The sequence below is a fragment of the Arabidopsis thaliana genome (assembly GCF_000001735.4).
Source record: "Arabidopsis thaliana chromosome 1 sequence".
Lineage (NCBI taxonomy): Eukaryota > Viridiplantae > Streptophyta > Magnoliopsida > Brassicales > Brassicaceae > Arabidopsis > Arabidopsis thaliana.
This window is the reverse complement of record NC_003070.9, coordinates 26771102-26778890: the sequence shown is the minus strand read 5'-3', so window position 1 is coordinate 26778890 and position 7789 is coordinate 26771102. Positions and strand designations below refer to the sequence as shown.

The window sequence follows — 7789 nt, the reverse complement described above, 5'->3', positions numbered from 1 at the left end:
CTCTCTAACATATCCGTTTATCACTTTATTAGGCCTCCTTTGAAGTCTTAAGTAAACCTAATTTAAAATTTCAACCCCTTTTTTTCCTATTCATCAAAATTAAAATATAAAAACTTGATGTAAATTACTTTATAGTTTCTGAAACACTAGAGCAATACTGTTTTGAATAAGTTGTTTATTAAAACATATTTTATTAGGTGGGTGAGAAGACACCATCACGTTTTTAGTTTTCGGATCTTTGTTTTATTTCTCTTCTTAAAACTTTTCTGTACCTTTATATAAGAATGATTACTGGCTTGAACTTTATATGGTCGACGAGATAAGGTCATTAAACTTAATAATAACTGAGACGGTTGTGAGTTTTGCAATGGTCTTGTGCTTGTGCTTTTTCCCATGTGTGATGTATGCTCGGAGTTCACATAGTCTTAGGACAGTTTTTTATAGATGAAATTGGATCGTTGGATATGATATTGGTTCGGTTAAATTTCATTTTTAGGGATTAGTGAATATATCAGAGAGTATAGTTTAGTTTAGACAAATGTTGTAGCGATGTTTTGATATAGATAAATTACTTAGCACTATTTTTTAGTTTAAATCTTAGTCATTTGGACTGATTCTATACTCAAGTGTTAACACTAGATTATGTGGTTATGTATCTGATTACGAAAGACATTTGCAGGTGATCAGTGGTTACAAAACCTAAGAATTCATTATTCTTCAATCAATTATCAATCTCTAATCATGATTTTTGTAAACCCTTTATAAAATTATTCTCCAATCAATACATTTATGTATCATAGCTTTTTGTGGTACGGATATAAAATTATAAACTTGTTTACAAAAACTGTTTATTCTGTTCAAAATATTACATGGACTTATTCATGGTGGATTATAAACTTATAAAATGATGGAAAAAATATATTTTGTAATTATTATTGTAGATAAACCGCTAAAAAGAGAGCTAATTCTGGTATTTACTTAGTTCAAAATATCTATGTAATTGTTTGCACAACAAAAGTATTAATTATTATTGTTTTACACTTTCGGTTTGACCGTAGTTTAGAAGTTAATGTCGGAAATGGACCTCTAAAATTGATGGCTAATTCGTGGTATTTGATAAAAGTCTGCGTCAAATTCAGGGTGCAAATGGACCCACCTTGCGGTTACCTCTCCAACTCTCCCTTCATCCAATTATCTCTAAGGAGTCACTAATTAAGTATTTGATTATTGATTTTAATTTTGTACTATGTAGTATTTATTTATAAACCGTGCATCATCATGTACAAACCAAATTGCTTACCTGCATAATAAGGTGATGCATGTGTTAACAATAATATGATTTATTTCATTTTATCTGTGGAAGGTGGTTACTCTTACTGCATTCTGAAAGGGCAAAATTCTGTTTACATTCTATCGAAAGCCTAATTAGCTAATTTAGAAACTGAAAATGAAATCGAAATCTTTAATGGAGTGTACATATTTTTATTTAAAATGCAAACCTAATTGTGAAATCCACGAAATTTCAAACACATTTATTTTCTTTAGAAAAAAAAAGAGAGGAGGGGGAAAAATTGCCAGTTTTAATGGGCTGCCATTGTGATATTTTCCTAATGGAACCATTTCTACTTTCATAGCACTAATCTTATTTATTACCAACATGGTCATAGAAGAAAAAAAAAATGAGGCGTGATCTCATGTGATGTTACATTCCACTAGTGCATTGTGCACGAGAGAGAACCGGTCGGACAAAATCTATTACTTTATTCTCTTACCCCAAATACAATGTACATCCAAAGTTAATTATCTTTGAGTATATAAACCATGACCGTTACACAATTGTTGTTTATAGTCTCAAAATCATCTCCACATAGATAATTGAGAAAAACATTAAATACTCTATTTGTGTTCAGTTTGGACGAGAAAATTTTCTAGTCATTTATACCTTATTTCCTTTCTATTAATCATGAACTTGCAAATTTTGAATATTTATAATTTTATGTCATTACCCACATTTTATGTGCTTGTTTTAGTCCATTCAACAATGATTCATGTATCTCACCGTGCATTTCTCTTTTTCCTTTATTTTCTTTAAATGGGAGATTCTTCTCTTTTTCATGTGCGCTAATTATGAAATCTATATATAGTATACATCAAATACATAAGAACAAAAAAGATACTAGTGAAAGAACTTTAGAACGAAAATAAATATAAATTCGAACGGTCATAAAACTACAAGCTTCTTATTTATATAAATACTGTTAACCTTTCTAAAATAATAAGATTTGACAAATCGACAAGCTCTACGTGGAATCTCGTCACTTTGTTGACAATTGACATCCATTCTAATTTATTCTAGTTAATATGGATAGATATGTTACATCATACATGGTATCATTTTAATATATAGCAACTCTAAACATAAAATATTCCAAATTGTTCTGATTTAATTCCATCTTCGTCCATTCCGATAAATGCAAAATCAATGTTGACACTTTTAAAAAAAAAAAAAATCTCAATACAAAAAAAAGTATATAATAAAAATAAGGATGGGAACAAAATGGTATGGGGGATTGGATCGTGTCACGCATTTTAACAGACGTGAATGTAAAGAATGGGATAATTATAAATTCACACCAAATTTCACCCGGTGCATGCTTTTATTGTATGAATGCGTACGTTTATACATTACATAAATTTCTCATAAAGTTATCATAAAATTTAAACTTTATTTAAGGATCTTTAAGAAAAGGAAAAATACAAAAATTGTAACCAGCATAATGACTTGTGAAATTGAATATTGGGCTTAAAGCTTTTATTTGTATGGAATAGAAACGGCAAGAAAAATAGAACAAACAGAATTGAAATTGGAATTGACCAAACGAGGATGGAGGGAAAAAAGTCATTTTTTGGGAAATACATCGATTGACAAAACAGTACGTAGCTATAGGCCCAACGCCTAATCCTGTATAATCCATATAATCCCAAATGTTGACATTTTATTAAATTTATTGATTAGAAAAGACTATCTAGTTACGAAATAAATAAAATGCGTGTTGCACACACATAGTATCATTTATTATAAATGGAAAATGATAATGTAAATGGGACAAATTTCTAAGCAAGTGATATAGTTTTCTTCTATGGCACTCAATATTTATTCTCAAGTCAATTAAAGCTGTTGTTATGTTCGTATCGTATGCAAAAATCCATACGGTCCAACGCGAAGAGTCGATATTTTGACCCAAAACTTCATTTTCAATCTAACTCTGAAGTCAGATCAAGTAACACATTAATTCTTTGCTCTATCGAATGACCTAAAAGCTTTTCAAATTCAGTGGTCTTACTAAGTTTTCTACCTACTCTCTTGTTCGAATCATACAAAATGAAAGTAAGAGATTAGGAATTTTAAGGCCCAAGCATAAAAATGAATGTATAATACACATTGCTATTGGGTTGGTTTTGACCCATTAGCTATAAGGCCCAATAGTTATTATCATTATTCTTGTAGGTCCAAGTCAGCTTGTTTTAGTAGAACCAAATTATAAATTGTAGTCAAAGAAAATAAAATAAAAACTAATTTTGACAACAACAAAAAAAACCCCAAAAAACTAATAAAATTTTGTCAAGAATTCAACATAGAGGATAATGTATAATATGTATTGAATCATCTTTTCAATATGCTTTAGATTATGGCCTTTTCACTTTTTTCTTTTATACTGAAAAGATACACATCGCATTGTCAATAATATTGTATATTGAACTTTGATGATAATTAAACCTGTCAATGGTTATACTTACCAGGAGAATAGGAGATGTACACCATTAACATGAATTTGAATCAAAATTTACAGTCCATTGTAATAAATGTGATAGATAGCATATGTTGAAAAGATTAAAACTCATTGAGTACAACAAAATTTAAATAAGAACTAGTTAGATTTAATACAATAAAGTACAATGAGAAAGAGAACAAAAAAGAAAACCAAAAATATAGGTTGGGTTTCAAGATGACGTGGAAAAGTTATGGAAGTTTGCGCAATTGGTAGGTGGGGAAAACTTGGAGTCTTCAACAACAAGGTTTGGTGGGAATTTGCGGATGGGATTAATTAGTAGTAATGTTTTTACACTGATTAATTAGAACATTTCTATGAATTACATAATTACTTGGTTCAAATTAGTCAGTGCACAGTTTCATCCCTTTTTTGTATAGGAAATTGTGTTTTTTGTTAACTAAACCTGATTTATGTTCGTTATACTAACGCATTCTATCGAATAAATTAATAAAACAAACACACACATACGTAAATAAAACAAAAGCACAGACAACATACCGAAGAAAAAGGATTACGGAAGCACATGAATTAACTCATCTCAGAATTATTGAAGTTCATCATTGTACTATCAGTAACGGCACAACAGTAACATTCCAAATAAAGGTAAAATATGGTACACTGCTTCTCAAAAGGAAATAATAATCGACCACACACACAAAATAAAATAAAACAATATGATTTTTCAAAACACACACACGAAATGTATTACTTTCACGAAACAATGACAATGTTCATCAGTAGTTTTGTGACATCAGTAAAAAGCTAGATATCCATATTCTCTGGTGGAACATATTTGGTTATTTCGGAAATTCGTATAGTGGACTTCGAATTTAAGAGTATAATATGAATTGTCAACATAAGAAATCTAGTTATAACTACGCACATGGGAGGTATCGAATCTTTACTTTTTACAATAGTGAGAGACATTGGTAGGTACGGTACAGTGTGTGTTGTGTATAATATAAAGTGTGTATATACCACACGCACGAAGGCAAGCACACGTACGAGTCACCCGTGAGTCAATAAACCAAAGAGTAATTCGAGTGATTGGGTGACACGTGCAACGTTCTCTACTCCAGATGTTTCATCAAGTTTTGTCGTAAGCCTTCTATTAACTCATAGAGTTAGTTGTGTGGATTCTCCTCCTCTATTATCTTACATCTTCTTCTATAAGTAGCTAGGGTTCCTCCTTCACAAAAATATCTTTTTTTCTTTGGTAACCAATAGAATAATAATATTGGGATGGGTTATATACGGTGGACATCAGAAGATGGAGATGAAGAGTGATTGAATTCGATGCTAGGCTTGACAAAGTGAGCAATCTTATGTGTTCTCATCTTTGTTTCGTTGTCTGTTCGACCTTGGTCTCGATCTCTCCTCAAAACCCTAATACGCGCTTTATCGTTTATTTCATTCATCCATCCTTCTTATGATCATCATAAACTAACGTACATGGTTTATCGGTTTGTTATTGATGGGGATTGGGGTAGATAGACGATCGAAACTTTTGATTTCTGAGGTTTTTTTTTTTCCTTGTCTATTTGATTGTAGGTATATATATGCTTAAGTCTTTACGTTCGTATATACATACGGTTTTCTTTTCTTTTGCATAAATCCTAGATTATTTATAGGCATGCGAATTTCCAATATTAACAAATGATTGTCTATATGGGAAATTGATGACATAAAAGGACCTAAAATTTATAGAAACCTTCCTGTATAAATAATTTGAATGATTCGGTTGGAGGAACTATTTCATCTAGCTGATAGGATAGTTACATGTAGAGACTAAATTATTACTCACCTGTAAAAATGTTTAGTCTTCATGTTCGAGCAAATCAAATACAGTATAGTTTACCTATTGAATATGTGATATACATATGCTTATGCGTATATACGTATATCGAACAGTTAATATACATATTGACGTGAGAGGGTTCCATGTAGCTAAGCATGCTTGTTGAATATACACATGAGCATATTAAGAGTCGTTAATCCCTAATTAAGGAGTCAAAAGTTTGCATTTTTTTTTGCTTTTTCCCTTTTTTTTTTTGATAATTCTGTGGAGCTAAGCAATATGTGATATATTAACAAAAAAGAAGAAGTTAAATGTGATGTTAAAGCCAAAGCCAAGGTCGAACAGACAACGAAGATAAGATGGAACCAGATCGGGACTGCTCCTTTGACAAGTGTTTGCACTGAATTCAAAAACTTTGATGGGCTTATACATATCATTATATATGTGCATGGTTCGATGGAGTGGAATAATTAGATAATATTTCTAATAGAGAAAATTAATTAATAGAAGCGGAAGATCGAGGCATATGGACCTCAAACACTACCAACCCCCCAAAACCCAAAACCAAACCAAACTCACACCTCTATGTTTGTCTCTTTGTCTACTCTCCAAAACCCTTCGGGTAGGTGTGTTTTCGACGTGTGATTCATGTCTTCCCACCATTCCTTTAATTTACGTTGATTTTAATATCTAATTCAATTTATTAATTTGTTTTTATAAATAAATTTGATTACATCGATTTGATTTTGTTCTTTAATTTTTAGTGAATTTTGATGTAAGTTTAATAACTACCACATCGAAAGCTTGTATGCATGCATTTAAACTAAACGGCAATATACGTGAAATTATACAATATTGAATCAGTACAGATATCTTGAATTCTTGCATAGATTAAATAAAACAATGCCGAACCGACAAGAAAAAACGTGGCGAAAAGATTATAGTTGCGTTATCTAATTATAAACTTAGTTTTGAATTTTTCCAATACATTTTTATTAATGTTTCCGATATTTTAGACCTTTTCTTTTATCAATTATAACGACTACATCTTTCTCCCTTTTCATGAATCGATGCAGAAGTAGTTAATAGTGACTTTAGTAAAATAGAAAATTATCGTTGAACAGCAAAGCAAATAAACATTACCGATCGAGATGGAACAACATCTTGAGGTATCTCCAAATACGTGCCTATGCCAAGTAAGCTGAAACAAAGTTTCCCATGTTTTCCTATTTCACATGCGTCTCATCCATATGACAAACATTTTAGTCTTCGACAGTAAAAAAAAAAATAATAATAATACCGAAGAGGTTTCGTAGGGTAAACATGAAACACGAAGTGATAATTCAAAATTGCTAGACAAAAAGAAAAGGTTTCAATTTAACATAAACAATAAAAGTGAATACTATTGCACTGTATGAAAATGAAAGCATTTTTTAACTGGTTTATGACTTGTATAAGAGAGTGAACTATCTTATTCAAGTAATAAATATACTGAAGCATCTTTTTCAAGTATTAAATATAGTAAATACTTGAACAATATATGTAGTGAAGATATCTACCATGGTCTCAATTACATTTAATATAAAAAAATGAAATGAAGACATATGCTAGTGAAAAAGGAAGAGAAGTATTAGAGCAAAAACGAAGTACTGGTTTACAAATGATTGTATATATCGACCTAGGCCTTGACATTCAAGTACTTGAGTTGGGTCCGGGTCTCTCCGGTAAAAGAGTCCATTATCCAAGTAAATTAAAAAATTGGCTTGGTTTCGGTTTAGATTCTATTAAATTTGGGTTGGATCGGATATAAATTTTCAGAAGCACTAAATACCTGTTAAAAGAACTTACAGGTATAAATTAGGATTTAAGATAAAATTTTGGATATTCGAGTATTTTTTGATTCAGGATCTAGTTAGAACTTTTAGATAAAGGGTTTTGAGATCCAATAAGATAAATCTAATTTTTGAGTTCGAAAGGGGGTTAAATTTTTGGGACCATTTCCGCTTCCGGTTAGGATACTCATTCCAGTTTTTATGTTCAAACCAACACCAATGTGTTTTGTCGTCAGTTTCAACTAACAATACCACTTTTCAAGTGGTCTTCTTTGTTGAAGTTAGGTAGACTGCGTCTGTAAAGGCTCATTAGCCCAACTATAATA

General features: G+C 30.9%; 1 long non-coding RNA gene and 2 other non-coding genes across 3 annotated transcripts; 2 read left to right on the top strand and 1 right to left on the bottom strand.

Annotated features, from left to right (window-relative positions):
- Positions 1–5165: 5165 nt before the first annotated feature.
- On the top strand, positions 5166–5352 carry MIR858a. The gene has a single exon (NR_139928.1). It is a non-coding gene; the product is annotated as a microRNA ath-MIR858a precursor (primary transcript).
- Positions 5353–5955: 603 nt separating this feature from the next.
- On the bottom strand, positions 5956–6258 carry MIR858b. The gene has a single exon (NR_139582.1). It is a non-coding gene; the product is annotated as a microRNA ath-MIR858b precursor (primary transcript).
- On the top strand, positions 6010–6295 carry AT1G09207. Its single transcript, NR_139581.1, has one exon. It is a non-coding gene; the product is annotated as an other RNA (long non-coding RNA).
- The last annotated feature ends 1494 nt before the right edge of the window (positions 6296–7789 follow it).